A 17,838-nucleotide genomic window follows, 5' to 3' on the forward strand; every position below is an offset into this window, starting at 1 on the left:
ATTACTGCCCCCCCCCCGCTTACCTTACCATGAACAAAAATATTCTGTAGGTGTTTGTTTAAAATTAAAGAGTAAATAATATATACACATTGTACACTGTTCAAAATCCATAAACACATATACTAAAATTTAAGTCTCTCTTGTGTTTTTTTTTTCTCTTCTGTTTTTAAGTTACTCAGCTCCTCTCCCACAGAAATAAGTTGTTAGTGTCTTACGTATTCCTCCAGAAATATTCTGTATATTTACACTCATATTTGTGACTAAATATATTTTTATATACATATGAAGAAAGAATCTCTCTTCACTTAACAGCACCTGGGAGGGTGTTCCATAATATTGCATCCCCTTTTTTTTTTTTGTCTTTTTTGCCATTTCTTGGGCTGCTTCTGTGGCATATGGAGGTTCCCAGGCTAGGGGTTGAATCGGAGCTGTAGCCACAGACCGGCCTATGCCAGAGTCACAGCAACGCGGAATCTGAGTCGCGTCTGCAACCTACACCACAGCTCACAGCAAGACCGGATCCTTAACCTACCGAGCAAGGCCAGGGATCGAACTCACAACCTCATGGTTCCTAGTCGGATTCGTTAACCACGGAGCCACAACGGGAACTCCAATATTGCATCCTTTTAAATGATTGAATATTCTGCTATTGTATAAATATAATTGTTAATAACCATTGCGTTGTGACTACATTTAGGGTTTTGCTGACCTTTGCTAATAAAATCATTGTTGACGTGAATATTTATTCACACGTCTTTTTCATATGAACTAGTCTTTCTGCAAGTGAAGATTATTTTTTAAATGTAAGTTTTGCAGACTCCTTTAAAGCTAATGGTTTTCAGCTGAGTGACTCATTTTTATGCTCCATTTTAGTAGACAATCGATATATGGTCAATAAAAGTATTTTAGCTCAGAATTACTGTTTTACCTGTCTTCTGTATGACCAGTAAGTTCTTGTGTTCAGCTTATAGAATGAGACTGAGTAATCATCATATAATTATTTCGTTCCTTTTATCTTTTTCCTACAAAGATTTGAAAGTGTATTAATGAAATCTTAGTTTACCTATCTGTTAAATTGGTATAACGTTCTCGTTTGCCCTTCATCCATCAGAGAGCTGAATTGAGACTTAACTGAGAATACTTGCACATTCAATTTGTGACAGAGAGTTAAACAAATGTGCAAAGGCAATCATATTGATTTTGTACAGCATCTTGCTTCTGAAAAGTGATTATATTAGCTCTAAGAAAGTCTTAAATCCTAACTGCTTTGATTAATACAGAAAAATGTAACTGTACAGTAGTGTGCACATAAAGTGAGCTCCATTATATGGGTATGAGTGCATAGAAAACGCTTAGAAGAAAAAATAAATACCATTAGCAGATATGGTAAGTGGGAGAAAGATTTATTTTTGTAGGCTTTCCTCTTATTCTTTGTGATAGGCCTTCATAGTTTTATGAATTCTGTGAGTGTGCCACTTTTATGATAACGAAAAACTACTTAAATAGACTAAGGAAGTGTGGTCACTCTCCTCCTTTTAGATTTGGTATACTTCATTATCTTGCATCATCATAACAGAGATACCAGTGAGCCAATGTTTATTGAGTTCCCGTCCTGTAGCAAACATTGAGTACAGTCTTCGACAAACACAAGCTCTTCAGCATAGCCCTGTGAGTTAGTCTCATAGTAGTAGTTAGTCTCACCCCTGTGCAGAAGGGGGAGCTCTTTCTGATATACATAAAAGTTCTCATTTCTTCCCTGTGTGAGACACCCCAGTAGTTTCCCACTTCTTCATAGCCTATGAAGTCTAGTGGATGCCAGCCCTGCCTGTTTATGCCATATTGTTTCATGATAGCTCTGGTCCATCTCATTTGCCTTGTTCTATTCTTAAAATCCCATAAACTCACCCTGGAGCCTTTGAATTAGCTTCTGCACCTGCCAGAATAATCTACATTCCCAACATGCACAATTTAAATCCCTGTTCAGTTGTGGCCCTCTCAAAAATAGACTTTGATAGAGTTCAGAACATACTACTCAAAACCATGGCCACTTTGGCATTCTGAACCTAATAAAATGAAGAAATTTGAGAAACAGTGATTGGGTAAAGACTATCTGACCTCCTCCTTCTCCCCTGAAGTAGGTTAATATTACCCTTCTGTGAAGCCCTCCCTATTCCCAGAGGAAAGGGGTGTTCCTACTTCGGGAGATGAAGTGATGCCCAAGAGGAATCTGAGCAGGCAGGCTGTGCTAAGTTTCCCTGAGCTTACTACCCATAGCTATGTCTACTTTTTCTATCATATTTTCCATGACTTTCCACTCTTCATCAAGCCTAGTATAAAAATGCTCAGGTTTAAACATTTCTTCAGGTATTCATTTCCTTTTGAAGGCTTCCATGTCATGTAAAATTTATGTTAAATGTATTTGTATGCTCTTGTCAATCTGTTTTGTCAGTCTAATTTACAGGGCCTCAGCCAGAGAATCTAGAAGGATAATAAGAACAGTAATCTTTCCTCCTTCTAGGCCTTACTTTTTAAAATATTATACCCTTATTTGTGTTCTTTTTTCCTTCTTTTTCTTTTTTGGCTGCACTCTCGACATATGGAAGTTCCTGGGCCACGGATCGAATCTGATCCATGGCTGTGATCAATGTCAGGTCCTTAACCCACTGTGCTACAGTGGGAACTCCCCTCATTAGTGTTCTTAACTTTTCTTATAGGAGTTATACCTGTTTAAAATTAAGTAATTTATTTGTTTACATTGACATCTTTATCCTCCACCAGCATGTGAACTTCTGGAGGGCAGGGGCTTAATTTGCCTATTTAACAAGCTATTATGGAGTATAAGATGTATTTGCTAGACTCAGAGTCAGTGCTGGTCCTTGGTTATTATGGTTTCAAATCAGTTCAGGACCCAGGCTTACATGCATGTCCAAGTGTGCATTTGGAATAGTCCTTGGGAGAGTTCAAATGTGCCAAGTCTCCATTGTTAGTATATTCCTCAGGACCAAGAGTGTAGAGGATAAAAGTAGGTGATAGATTTCAAGATAGATGGTAGATTTCATGATAGGTGTAAGAGAGTTTATTTGATCATCTCAAATGTTATATCTCAATGTTATGGTGGTATAGAGGAAAAAAAAGATGATGGAGAGAAAGAGTGGACAGCATGAACACTTTCATTCCCCTTGCCATGCTCGTGTCAGGAGTAACATGTGTTCTGTATACTTCTGTGAGTAAAAACATTTTTTAAAAAATTTCTTATGCTTAATATTTGAAATACCTTCAGGTAGAATTAATCAGTAAATCCAGTTGCCTTTAAATTTGTAATGTTCTTCTCTTATCCGTTTATGAATTCTAAATACCATATTACATGAAAATGTGTAGTGTAATTTAAAACATTCTAGTGTGCTTTTTTGTGGAAAGAGTTGACAAAGCATGATGAAAAACTATCCTAATTGTGACTCTTGTGTTCAGGCGACAGATTGCTCATTGGTTCTTCTGAGGTTTCTGGGATGCTCTAGAATAGAAATAATTCCTTCTAAACCTTTTGGTATATAGACTTAAGTACTGCTGAAATTTTAATATCAAAAGAACTTTGCAAATGTATTTAGATGGTGATTCTATTATTTATAGGTCTTGAAGTGAGTTGACAGGGGAGAGTAGATTTCAATCCCTATATTAAAAATGCAGTTTAAAGTAGAATATTGAGGACAGACATCTTTAAGAAAAAGAAATAGAGCAAGATTTATAGCTATAAGATTTTTTCCTTGAAATTCAGTAAACTCCCCCAAAAGACTTCAAGTAATAGAAGTTGCCTTTGCATTCCATTTGACATCTTCTGCAGTGGGAATCACTTTGATTTTTTATTCAAATATGGGTTTCAGCTAGCCTGTTTTATTATATTTACTTAGCAGCCTAAGGAAAATGAAGAGGGCTAACATATTAATTTAACAATAAGAGATAGACATGCTATCCAAAGCATGCCAAAGAGTGGACCCAGTGATAAATACTTTTTTTTAATCTATCACACTATTTTCTTTTGTTGCCTTAACTGATTACTTTTATCATGGTGGGAATTACCTTTAAGAGAATTCTTAAGCCTTCACAATCTATAAGCCGCCTTAAAATTCTTATTTATCTTTCCACAAATACTCCATTAATTTAGTAGACTTTTCTCATAGTCTTTAAACATCTAATAAGGCATTGGTGATTTTAATATCATTTTGTTTGTTTTTCTTTTTCTTTTTTTTTTTTTTTTTGCTTTTTTAGGGTTGCATCTGTGGCACATGGAAGTTCCCAGGCTAGGGGCTAAATTGGAGCTGCAGCTGCTGGCCTGTTGCCACTGACAAAGCAATGCCCTATCTCAGCCACGTCTTAAACCTATGCCATAGCTTGTAGCAATTTTGGATCCTTAACCCACTGAGCAAAGCCAAGGATCAAACCCACATTCTCCAGGATACTAGTCAGATTCTTAATCTGCTGAGCCACAACTGGAATTCCTGGTGATTTTAATACTTTGAAAATAAGTCACCTGTATTAGTCCATCTCAATTTACTCATGGTAAAGTTTCTGTTGAAGAGTATACAAATTAGAATTCAAGATAATAATAATGAAATAATAATTCAGCAAAATAAAGTTTTAAACCTCAATGAAAGTTTAAGATAAACCAAATAATTTTGTGTGTGTGTGTGAGTGTGTGTGTGTGTGTGTGTGTGTGTTTAGGGCTGCACCCCCAGCACATGGAAATTCCCAGGCTAGGGGTCGAATTGGAGCTGCAGCTAGCTGCCAGCCTACTCCACAGGATAAGAGCCATTTCTGTTACCTCTGCTGAAGTTCATGGCAATGCCAGATCCTTAATCCACTGAGCAAAGTTAGGGACTGAACCTGCATCCTCATGTATACTAGTCAGGTTCTTAACCTGCTGAGTCACAACAGTAACTCCAAGATAAGCCCAATCTTTATAGTTCTTTTAAAGACAAGGATTTTAAAGAAGGTATTTACTGGAGTTGCCATGGTGGCACATAGGATCCATGAGGATGTAGGTTCAATCCCTGGCCTCCCTTAGTGGGATAAGGATCCAGCATTGCCACGAGTTGTGGTGTAGGTCGCAGACATGGCTGAGATCTGGTGTTGCTGTGGCTCTGGCATAGACTAGCAGTTGTTGCTCTGATTTGACCCCTAGACTGGGAACTTCTATATGCCATGGGTGTGGCCCTAAAAAGACCAAAAAAAAAAAAAAAAAGGAAGAAGGTATTTACTACACACGTCAAACATATAACAATAATCTTGCCTCCCCCTTTAGTGTTTTTATAGCATTAAATAAAATAGAATAAGTTTATCAATTGGGATTGTCCTTAGTAGCAAGCAGTAGAAAATCAGATGAATTTGTTTTAAACACATGTAAGGACTTAACTTTCCTCCTGTAACAAAAAGTCAAACAGCTGACTGCTGTAGGTGTTGAGTGGTGCCATTATTTCAAGTAAAATGTAATAATGATTTCAAATAATGTTAAATAAACAGTAACAGTGTAATGTACATTGAATGTTTATGGTGCGGTAGTAATTTTTCTAAGCATTTTGGTTGCATTAACTGAATAAATCCTTACAACTGTCTGAGATACATAATGTAATTGCAGTATCTCCATTTTGTGGATCAGTGGCCACAGCTTATAAAGGATGTGTCAGTGCTGGAACTGGGATTTTGCAACCAGGCAGACAGGATCTCAAGTCCCCCCTCTTAATCACTGCACTAAAGTGGATGTATAAGACTGTTTCCTGTAACTTAGAAATTGATGGAACTTTGGTGCATGACATGAGAAGTATGTTACTCAGACTTCTTTTATCACTGGAAAAACTGAGGCCCTGAGAAGAAGCTGTGATAGCCAAAGGTTCCTGAGGTTATTGAGCTAAAAAATAGTTTGAGCTCCTCACACACAGTCCATTGTCCTTTCCTCTGCAGTGTGTAGCATTCTCTGTTAATTCCCAGGTCAGCTGCTATAGTTATGCCCATTAGCAGAATGATTAATCTTTGTTTCAAATACACCTATAATCTAAAAAACAAAATATCAGGTTGTTATTATGACATTACTTCATCAAGCACCTAATTAGAATAATTGGTAGTTAAGTCTAGAGACTTAAGTAGATTCAGGTAAAAACAAAACAAAACAAAAAACAGCTATTTGGCAAGAACCTTTTATAGATGATTGGGTATATTTTACATTGTGTCATATCAAAAGAACATAAAATCAGGTTGTGTCACTCTTAGTAGGTTTGGTCATATAAGTTAAAGTGGTGTCAACAGATTTTTCTCTTCTAAAGCACTAAGTTTTCTCTTTTAATGGATGTGTGTCTTACAAGTGGGTGAGAGGATTTTTTTAGGGGATGGTTGGTTAATGGTTGGTTTTGCAACAATTTTTCACCTAATAATTTTAGCTTCTATTGATTGTCCTTTCCTCAATTAATGATTCATTGGTATGGTATTGTAGAACGCTGACTTTCTAATTCTGCCTTTGTTTCTGTATTTATTGGGTGGAATTTCCCCTGAAGAAGTACTTTTTCTAATCAACTTGGAGTGAAATACAGTTCATTCTAAAAACAGGCTAAATGCTTCTTTCCCTTTGATAAGAAGTTTTCAAAGTAAAAAATATATGGAGTTCCCGTTATGGCTCAGTGGTTAACGAATCTGACTAGGAACCAAGAGGTTGTGGGTTCCATCCCTGGCCTCGCTCAGTGGGTTAAGGAGCCGGTGTTGCTGTGAGGTGTGGTGTAGGTCACAGACATGGCTCAGATCTGGCGTGGCTGTGGCGTAGGCCAGGAGGTACATCTCTGAGTAGACCCCTAGCCTGGGAACCTCCATATGCCACGGGTGTAGCCCTAGAAAAGACAAAAAAAAAAAAGAAAAAAATTGAGGTAATAATCACCTCCAATGAGAAAGAAGACTGATTATTTTCTTTTGGTTCCTCTCCTGTTCTTCTTTTTCTTTCTTTTTTTTTTTTTCTCCTGAAAAGTATTACTGGGGCCTTATGAGATGCTATGTATTCAGTGTGTTTTAATCAATTAAACTTCCGCAAAATACAAAAAAGAATGACCACAACTAAAGGACAAACAAAATGAGACAATTCCAGATGTGGATTGGAATATTCTTCAAAATAATGTCTTGGTCTGTCCAGAAAGTCAATGTAATGAAAAAAACAAAAAACAAAAAAAGCAAATGATTACCTGCCCTAGAATAATAAAGACCAAAGGGACGTATAGAAATTCAGTGCATGAGTTTTAAAGTTGTAATTCAAATGGGAGAAAATTGAATGTGGTTGTATATTAGATATTAGAAAAAATTGTTTCTAATTATTTCTGTGACCTGATGGTGATATTTCAGTTATGTAAAAGAATGTCTTTATTTTAAGAGACCCATCCTAAAGAAATTAGGGATGAAGGATCACAGTGACTGCAATTTATATAGAATTAATTCTGTTTAAAAAGTTTTTAAATTCACACACACTATCTAGATAAAGCTAATGTAGCAAAATGTTAAGTGTTGAATTTATTTGTAGAGTATGTAAGTGTTCATATTATTGATTCAACTATTCTGCATGGGAACATTTATAAAAAGTTTTATAGGAAAATAAATGACCGTCACTCCTTTGAAAATGTAGGATATTTTCTGCAGTCTAGAACACTATTTTCTGAAATACTTGTTTTGCCTAGAAGGATTGACCCAATATTTAGGCAGAGAGGTCTGAGAATTTTTGCTTCACTTTAAACAGGACAATTAGATTTCAATATAATTTATATATTGGGAGTCTGCTTACAATTTTATTTGCACAAAGACTTCTGGTAGCCTTGAAAAAAATTATAATGCTCTAGAAAGGAAGTCTTAAAATTAGTCACAAGTTGCTTGATGAAATTTGTCCCAAAGAGACCAAAGATTTGCAAAATTTGACAAGACTCATAAAATCATTGTTTTGTATACCCAATTAAAAGTGTATAACAGGGTTTGGCAAAAGGCCACATGGTAAATATTTTAGGTTCTGTGGGATATACACTTTCTATCACAACTACCCAACTGCCTTTTTAGTAGGTGAAGCACCCACGGGAAATATGTAAATGAATGCCCGTGGCTGTCTTACATGAAAACTTTATTTACAAAAATAGTGGGAGGGCCTGATTTAAACTGGAGAAATAGGAGTTCCCACTGTGGCTAAGAAGTAAGGAACCTGACTAGTATCCTCAGTGGGTTAAGGATCTGGTGTTGCTACAAGTTGCAGTGTAGGTCTCAGACAGGGCTTGGATCTGGCTTTGCTGTGGCTGTGGTAGAGGCTGGCAGTTGCAGCTCCCATTTACTCCTAACCTAGGAACTTCCATATGCCCTGGTGTGGCCCTAAAAAGACAAAAATAAATAAATAAAAAGTAAATAAATAAACTGAAGAAGTAGTTTCCAGATTCCTGTCATTCATGATAAACTTGTGCTATTACAAAAATACAGGGACAGGTTTTCACTGTGAACAATGACCCCTCCCTTCGCAGGCCCTGTACACGCTTAAAAAAAGAAGAAAAGAAAAGAAAAAAAAAAAAAAACACCCTCACAGTGTTTAAACAGTAAAAACAGATTTTTATCAGCAGCTATTGCAATAGAGGAGAAAAGACTCACTATAGAATTCAGTTCATTTTTGACTACTACACGGCCAGGTCGGGACAAGTGGGAATCTGTGAATGGAAAATAATTAAGGGAAAACATTAGGAGAAATGATGGGTTTTGCTTAATCCACCCTGATGGAGTGCTCACTGAAGGCAAGTGAAACTGATTTTTCAGGATTCTTTCTAAAACTGGAGTCTTAAGGATGCGTTCACTGTCAAGTCTTAGTCAGCTCGGAAGAGTCTGTCTAGAGTTTGGTCAAGGAGAGACTTTGTCAAGACATCTTATTCTTTCTGTGGAAACTTCCTCCCCTTCACTTAATTATTTCCTATTTTTAATTTCTCCCCTTAAGCATCACATTCCCAGGAAGGTTTCTCTGATTAACTGCATGATTTATTTCTTATTCACAGCATTCATAATAATCACTTATATGATTAGTTATTTCGTTCTTAGGATTATTGATTAATTATCTTCTAAAATGTTGTCATTGAGGACAGGAGTGATTTCTGTTTTTTGTGTTGTTATTTGTTAGTTAATTGCTTTTATTTTTACCTTTTTTCTCATTGTTTTATCCTGATTCCAACAAGGTACCTGGCACTTAGTAGGCACTCACATATTTGTTGAATGGATTAATTAGTTACCATTCAAGCTTAGTTGCTAATATAAGTGTAAAGAATAGGATGAGTTAAAAATATACCATTAATGAATGCATTATTGTTATGATCATTATACAACTACAGATGTGATAAATTCATTTGAGTAATAAAAAATGGAAAAAAATAAAAGATAAGGTAATTTGCATTATGAAAAAAGATGAATGCATTAAATAGTCATGGGAATATATTTTCTTGCTTAATCCATTGTCTTTTAAATGGAAGTAAAACCAGACAGACCTTAAGAAATAAGATATAAAGAATATTAATTAGGATCTTAAAGGTTTAACTTGATGTCTTTGGGATATCCTGATTGCTCACCATATTTGAAAATAGATTTAAAGCTTAAGTAATGAGCCAAGTTCGTCTTAGTGATTGACCTGTGACTTAAGTCCTTTGAGTCTCCATTTCTGAGAACTTTCACTTATATTTTGTGTTATTTAGGACATAGCCTAAATGAAGTAGTCCATCAGGCCTCCTAATACATGTTCCTAATATCTGATTCCAGTTATTAGTCATTTATTTTGTTGTTCTACCTTATAACTCTCTTGATTTTCTGAAACTGGTATATATTGGTTTTGGATATTATCTTTGGATTTTTTTAACTTGGTGACTTTCTATACTCTGAAACTTTGAGTTTATTGGCTCAATTACCTTGTATTTTCTGAGTTAATTCAACTGCTGCTTTTTCATGTAACTATTTTCCAACTAAAACATAATTCAACAAAACTACTTTGTTTTTGCCACAATCTCTCCTGCAGTATATTCTCTATAGTGGACAGTTAATGAAAATACTTTGAATATTGAGAAGCTTTGGGAGGGAGATCTAGGAGCTGTAGAAAAAAATATAATGGCTTCCATTTCCCATATATGACATATATGGGCTAGCTTACAGTGAACCCAAAATTTAGCTTAGGTGAGTCTTTGTTATTCAGCTTAAATTATATAAACATCTGTCTGATTTTTATATTTTTAATTAACATTAACTAAGGTTTCATGTTGGTATTTTGAAAGGCATAGAATATCTTTGAAGAACACACTTCTGCAGTTCATCTCCTTAAGACATGATGTTTATGAATTGAAGGATGATTAAGATATTTCATCAAAGTAAAGTTTCTATTTGTTTAGAAATAAAAAAAAAAAAAACCATATCAAAATGAACGGGAAAGGTCAGCCTTGTTAAATTGAGCTCAATCCAAATGAGCTAAATTTCATTTTATGCTACACTCATTCTTCTTCAATGATCAGAAAAATGAAAGTGTATTTCTTGTTGCATCCTAATGGAGCATGAAGAAAGAAAGGGAGACAAAACGCAGAGCAGTTTATTTTCATATTCATCCTTTGAGATGAGGTGATCCATCTCTGAATTAAGCTACTTTACTGATTGGAAAGAGCAAAAATAGATGCCTTTGTTGAGTTATTCTAAAATTATTAAACTTAATTGAATTCTGATTTTATTTATTTATTTATTTTTTTGTCTTTTTGCCTTTTCTAGGGCCGACCCTGCGGATATAGAGGTTACCAGGCCTACCCGGCCAGGGGTCTAATCGGAGCTGTAGCCACCGGCCTATGCCAGAACCACAGCAACGCGGGATCTGAGCCGCATCTGCAACCTACACCTCAGCTCATGGCAACGCCGGATCGTTAACCAACCGAACAAGGGCAGGGACCAAACCCACACTCTCGTGGTTCCTAGTCGGATGCATTAAGCACTGCGCCACGATGGGAACTCCCTGAATCCTGATTTTAGAAGGGCATTTGACATTTGTTGACTAAGATTCTATATCTATGGAGAAATTAAGGCAATGATTTGAGGTGATTTTCTGAATAGTTTAAGCCAAAGCACTAGCTAGTGAGAATAGTATTGCTTTAAGGAAATTCTTGATTCTTGTGTTTAAAGAGAAACTTTAATAGGGTGTATGTGTGTGTTTATTACCTTAAATTTGTATTCTATTCCGTGGCTTTTCTATTTGTTTGTTTATCTCTTAAAATGGATGTCCTTGCAAATTATCTTAGGTAATGATAAAGATTTGAAGTTAGATTTTTTTTTTTCATTTTTAATTGCCCTGGGCATATGGAGTGCCCAGGCCTGAGATTAGATCTGACCCATATCTGTGATCTAAGCCACAGCTGTGGCAACTCAGGATCCTAAATCCATTGTGCTGGGCTGGGAATCAAACCTTCTACCCTTCACTTCCAAGATGCCACCAATCCATTAAACCAAGGCAGAACTCCAGAAGTTAGAATTTAAAATGTCTGATTTCAGGGCATACTTGATAAAAATGGCCTTGCAAGAGTTTGGTATGAGGTAAGCAGTGGTGGGAGATTAACATGGACAGTTCGAATTGGTCTTCATTGTGAAAATTATAGATTGCAAAAGTCAAGATTTTAGTTTATAAGGAACTGTGAATTTTGGGGGCTAATTGGGAGGAATAGTGCCATTAATCTGAAGATGGCATAGAGATCAAGTTGTGGGGGAGAGTGGTGTGGGCTAGTGTGATGGCAGATAAGCTGTTGAGTGGTACAGAGATGGTAAGGAAGAGGGTTGATTGAACCAAGTATCTGGCATTTGGAAGAAATAAAGTCTTGGCTAGTAAATGGTGAGAATAAAGAAGTCACCATAGAATTAGGGCAAAACCGATTTTTCTACAATCATGATAACAAGTAAACTGCCAAGCAAAACACATGAAACAGGCCCAGTTAATCACAGCTATCTGACACCAATGGAAAATAATGTTCCTAAAGTTCTCACACATTTGCCTTCCACATCTGTAAGCAACTCAATCCCAAAACGTGCTCTTCCCCCAAGATGATGTTAGCTTGCTCTGCTAAATGAGACAATTCCTGACCACTGTAGCTCATCCTAAGTAAGCAATAAATTTAGTTTTATAGTTTCAGATTTTGAGTGGTTCTTTATTGACAGCAATTTACCCAATTTATCAATACCTTCTCTCAGTCTTCTTGTATCATTTGAATTTCCATCTTAACCTCTTCTTTTTAATTACTAAACTTCCCAGAAAAGAATTGTGTAGTCAGTTCCTTTGTTTTCTTAGATAATATCCTTTTAAAGATCATTTCTGATGAAACAGTCATCTGAAATCTCCATGACTTTATGAAATATATTATTTAATCACCAAAATTTTCATGGATATTATATAATAATAGTAATAATAAGCCCACTATAAGTTTTATATTATAAAAATTTTACTTCATGTTTTTTTTATCTTTGTCATTTGATTATAACTAATGAGAACTTCATCCTAAACTAGCACTGATCTCTGTCAAAAACAGGAGGGCCTGTTTTTGTTTTAATGGGAGCTTAGGTGACACCTGAGAGTTCATAAAATGGCTTCGAAGATGGGGGTAGAAAGGAAACAAAAAATAAGCTGGGATGGCAAAGAAAAACAATCAGGAGAAGGAAAGAGCTGGCTGTTTCTTTCTAAGCATGACTTAGGTTAGGGAGTTGAGGCCTCTGAGTAATAACCCTTGATAGAGGAGAGAGAAAAAAGCACAAGGCCATTGCTTTGGCCCTCCTGAGTAGTCTGGGAATCACTCATCTTTCTCTTTCTCTCTCTCTCTCTCTCATATATTCTGGGGCTTCAAGTTGGCACCTGCTTTTGAAGTCCATAATGCATTTCCTAGTTTCAGATTTAAAACTGAGTTTAGGCTACTTTCTTAAGATATCCTTTTCTGGCACCTTCTTTATCCCTTCTGAGGATTTTGATAGCCTCCATTCCTATTTTTTGAAACTGAAAAACAAAGCTAAAATGCTTGTTTTTGAACTCTCTCAACTTCTCTTCTCTCTTTCTCATTCTATAGGATAAAAATGGTCCCCAAACCTCAAGGAATAAAAATCACATTACTGAAGGATGCAATATTTTAGGAGACATTTTAAAAACATTATCTCCATTGGTTTTGGTTTTGATTTCTGTATTGTTAATACATCTTCTCAGTAGGGTTTCCTTTCCTTATCATCACTGTATATCACTTGAAACATTGAACAGTCATTTGTGCTTCATCTTACTCCCCAACATCATTGTGGTATCTTCTAGGAAGCAGGAGTTCAGCTGAGGTAGGTTGAGGCTAGGATGCTAATAATTACTGTAAGTGAATGATAAGTGTCTTTTTGTATCAAAAATCTGAAATACAATGTCAGCAGAACTCTATGCTGCCTGAAAAAAACCAATTCCTATTTTTCTCATCTTTATAATGGGAATAGCAACTACTTACAATTTTTGTATCAAAGAAATTAAATAAATATATGAAAGTCTAAGCTATAGTTTGACATTTATAGTGTTATTATCTATGATAAAGTAAATAAAATAAAAAAATATTAAAGAATCATACTAATATACTAATGATTTTTATTTAGGCAATAACATAGGGCTTTTCAGTTTACAATCAGTTCAAAGAAAAATGATATATTTTTTTATTTTGCATCCATTCTATGACATGGTTTCTATTTGCATGGGGCATTTTTGGCAATTTCCTAGAAGCTAGAATGCTGTATTTTATATTGCCATAGCCTGGGAAGAAAACCTCAGTCCACTGACAAAAAGGATTAAGTATTTGAAATAAGAAGAAAATATCAATACTTCTTTTTGTATTTGTCCATTATAATATTCAGAAATTTTCATAAGCCATTTTTGAGATATCCCTGAAATGTAAACTGATATTGGGTATAGAACTTAAAATAAATGGTCTTTGGGAAACTCAAAGCAGTGCAAATCTGGCATAAGTGGACCCCAAATGAGTTTTGAAAACATTGGTTGAAAAGTTGACTACCCATGTCAGTGGTTGCATATGTTTCAATAGTTTATTTTTATTAACTCTGAAATAATATTTAATAATATTTCACACTGAAATTATTGTCATTGTTGCTGTTGTTATTTTGGTATGGGCCTATGCCCTAAGTTCTTGGGAGGAACAGATGTATTAGTTGGGGTTTTCCAGGGAAACAGAAACAGTAGGATCTATGGATAAGACATGTATGTGTATTCATGCCACCAAGCAGTAAACTCATTTTCTGACCCTCCCTGGAGAGCGTCAGATCTGGCCCCATCTCCCCATGCATTTTAGACACCAATCACAAATCCAGGTTGCTACCTGAGTTTTTGATTGACCAGTTATAAATCCAATGACTCCCTCCTTAGGTTGGATTAATTTGCTAGAACAGTGCACAGAACTCAGAGAAACATTTCCCTTACTAGTTTACCAGTTTATTATAAACAGATATAACTCAAGATCACTCAAATGGAAGAGCTTCATAGAGCAAAATTGGGAGAAGAGTTGCAGATCTTTTTTGCTTTCTGAGGCTGCCACATTACCCAAGTTTCCAGAACCTTTCTGAACTCTGTTCTTTTGGGCTTTTATTGGAGCTTCATTACATAGACACAATTTATCACATTATTAGCCTTTGGTTATTGATTCAACCTTCAGTCCCTCTCCTTTCCCTGGAGGTCAGGGGAGTGGGACTGAAAGGTCCAGCTCTCTTATTACATGGTTAGTTCCCCTGGCAACCAGCCCTCATCCTTAGGTGCTTTCCAAAAGTCACTCACTTCATTAACATAAATCTAGTTGTGGTTGAAAAGGACTTGTTATGAAAATCAAGTCACTTTTATCACTCTTATCACTTAGAAAACCCCAAGGGTTTTAGGTGCTTTGTGCCAGAATCTAGCTTAAAGACAAGGGCCAAATGTATGCTTATTATATACCACAAAGTCTAGTGGTAGACTATATGTAGAGCTATTTGTAATAAATAATTGACTCAGGGATTATGGAGGCTAGCAAGTTTGAAATATGACGATAGTCCAGAGACCCAGGAGAGCTTATGTTTCATTTCCATTCCGAAGAAGGGCAAGCTGGAGACCTGGGAGGATTAATGTTCCTATTTAAATGTGAAGGGAGTCTGCTGTAGAAACAAAAAGCGCCAAGCGCAGATGAAGTATGAAAGAAATCTTCTGGAGAGTTTTCTCTAGCTCAGGTCAAACTGGTCTTTTCATTCTGTTCAGGCCTACAACTGATTGGATGAGGTTCACCCATGTTAATGAGAGCAATCTGCTTTAGTCCAAGTCCACTGTTTTAAGTGTTAACCTTACCTAAAAACACAGTCACAGAAACATCCAAAATTATGTTTGACCAAATATCTGGGCACCCCATTGTCCAGGCAAGTTGATATATGAAATTAACTATCATGGTTGGTCATGTATGATTTTGCAGGTACATGTTACATGTCTAACATAAAATATCTTATTTACCAGCACCACAACTCATAAAGCAAGTTCCAAATGACACAAAATCATGTTTTGAATGGTAGTCTGGGGTGTTTGGAAGAGTAAATTCATTTTGAAGAGAAAGTGTTTTTTTTTGTTTGTTTGTTTTTTGGTCTTTTTAGGGCCACACCCATGCCATATGGAATTTCCCAGGCTTGGGGTCAAATCAGAGCTGTAGCTGCCAGCCTACGCCACAGTCACAGCAATGCCAGTTATGAGCCACATCTGTGACCTACACTATAGCTCTTGGCAATGCTGGATCATTAACCCACTGAACAAGGCCAGGAATGGAATCCATGTCCCCATGGATGCTAGTGGGTTTTGTTACTGCTGTGCCACCATGGGAACTCCAAGTGGTGGTAGCTTTGCTTACATAGTCCTTTACTATTTGCAAGGCACTTTCACATACATTAGCAGTTTTGATCAATCATCACCGTTATTTTCAAAGCTCTGGTTGCAGGTCCTGCCACCAAGTTATTGACTGTGTCTAACACAAGCAAAGTAAAGCCAAGGGTCAAATAATTATGCAGTAAACCTGATCAGTAGAGTAAAGCCAGTGTAAGGAATTTAGCCAAATACAGTCCTGTCTTCAATTGAAACTTTTGTCTGATTTATGTGGACAAATAACTTAGTATGTGATTTTGCAGAAGATTGTGATAACTGCACTGGAGCAGCTGGTTTTTCACCTTTGAATTTCCAAGATCTAGAATTATTACTGAAACATAGTTAAATATTTTTTTTTATCATGGCGAATCAATTCATGATGAATTTAAACTATTTTTAAACAAGCTTCAGCACTTAATACTAGTTCAGTGTGTGCATGAGCCCTTGTTCCCTTGTCACTATATTGCCAAGTACTGACTTCTCCTGCCTCCCATTTTATTCCTTTTGCAACCTCTTCCAATTTGGGTTGGAAGCCACTACTGTTTTGTAATGACCCATAATCTTTTAGTGTCTAACTAAGTAGGTTCTTCTTATTTAAATTTGTTCAGTGTCTTTCTGACTGACCCACTTCTTTCTCTTTCTCTAAATTGCTGCTTTGTCCTGATTTATACCTTATGTCTTTTTATAAGTCCTCCCAATGGTCTCTGTCTCTTAGCTTTTTTGCTTTCAGTTCATTCTACGCATTGCTTTCATGGATATCTTCCTCAAGCATTAAAGTTATCCTTGTTCTTGTACTCAAAATATTTCACAGGTTAAAAAACACTATTGCAGTCTGAGGTTGGGGCTTATTAACAGAAACAGGGAAACCATTCTCTTACCTATATAGACACAAAGAACAAATTTGACTTGATGATAAGCTCCTAGATTGTTGACTTCAGAATCCTAAAGTTATGTCTGCCTAAAGACAGAATGCATCCCAGAACCTGAGTTAAGACTGATCTGGAAATAAGGAATCAGTTTGCTTCCACAGTGAAAGGTATAAGAATTATGGGGCAGGAATTAAAAAAAAAAAAAAAAAAGTCTTGATATTTTTGCTGTATGAGCTGATACACTAATGATCTCTAGTAGTAATGATCTGACATATTAAAGTATACTGTACACTCAACTTTGAAAATGAAAGTGTTTAAGTAACAACACCATCACCTCCTTTGCCATATCCATCCTATAGGTTCTAACTTTAATACAAATCTAAAATGATTTTAATTAAACTTTTGATAGCCTGAGATATTGTAATCATATATTGTCTAAAGTCTAATTCAATGAAAGCTTATAATCACCAAAATCATTATTACTTCTCAAAGGAATTCTTAATTTTCTTCCACCACACCTATCCATGGAACGATGATGAAATAACTTCACTTGTTATGTTGGTGCCTCTTTATCCTAGAATATTTATTTGGCCTTTCTTGTGAGTTGTTATCTACTTAAATTTTGGCGTTTGTTCTGTTCACTAAGGGATTTTTAATTTAGCTTAAGAATTTCTTACTCCTCCCCTACCCCACCCATGTCCAGCCTTTGTAAAAATTTGTCAACTGAGTGAACAGCCAAGAGGTGATCACTTTGTGACTTTGAGTAATTAGAAGTTCAAGGACGACAGCATTGCTTGGCTCTGAACATCTATGGCTTAAATAAGAGTCTGGAATATGTACTTCTCTCCATTAGAGCCGTTCTTACATTGAAATTAGCTTCTTAGAATTCAAGCAGTCTGACTTACCTTCATTTTAGAGCAATTAGAAAGTTAACTATCTTAGGTGTTACAGAATATAGTGTGGAGTATCAACAAGCCAAACACCAGGACAGGTAGAAATTAGAATACGACATGGCAACCAAAAACAAAGAAATGA

This window comes from Phacochoerus africanus, chromosome 1 (genome assembly GCF_016906955.1).
Source record: "Phacochoerus africanus isolate WHEZ1 chromosome 1, ROS_Pafr_v1, whole genome shotgun sequence".
In the NCBI taxonomy this organism is placed as follows: Eukaryota; Metazoa; Chordata; class Mammalia; order Artiodactyla; family Suidae; genus Phacochoerus; species Phacochoerus africanus.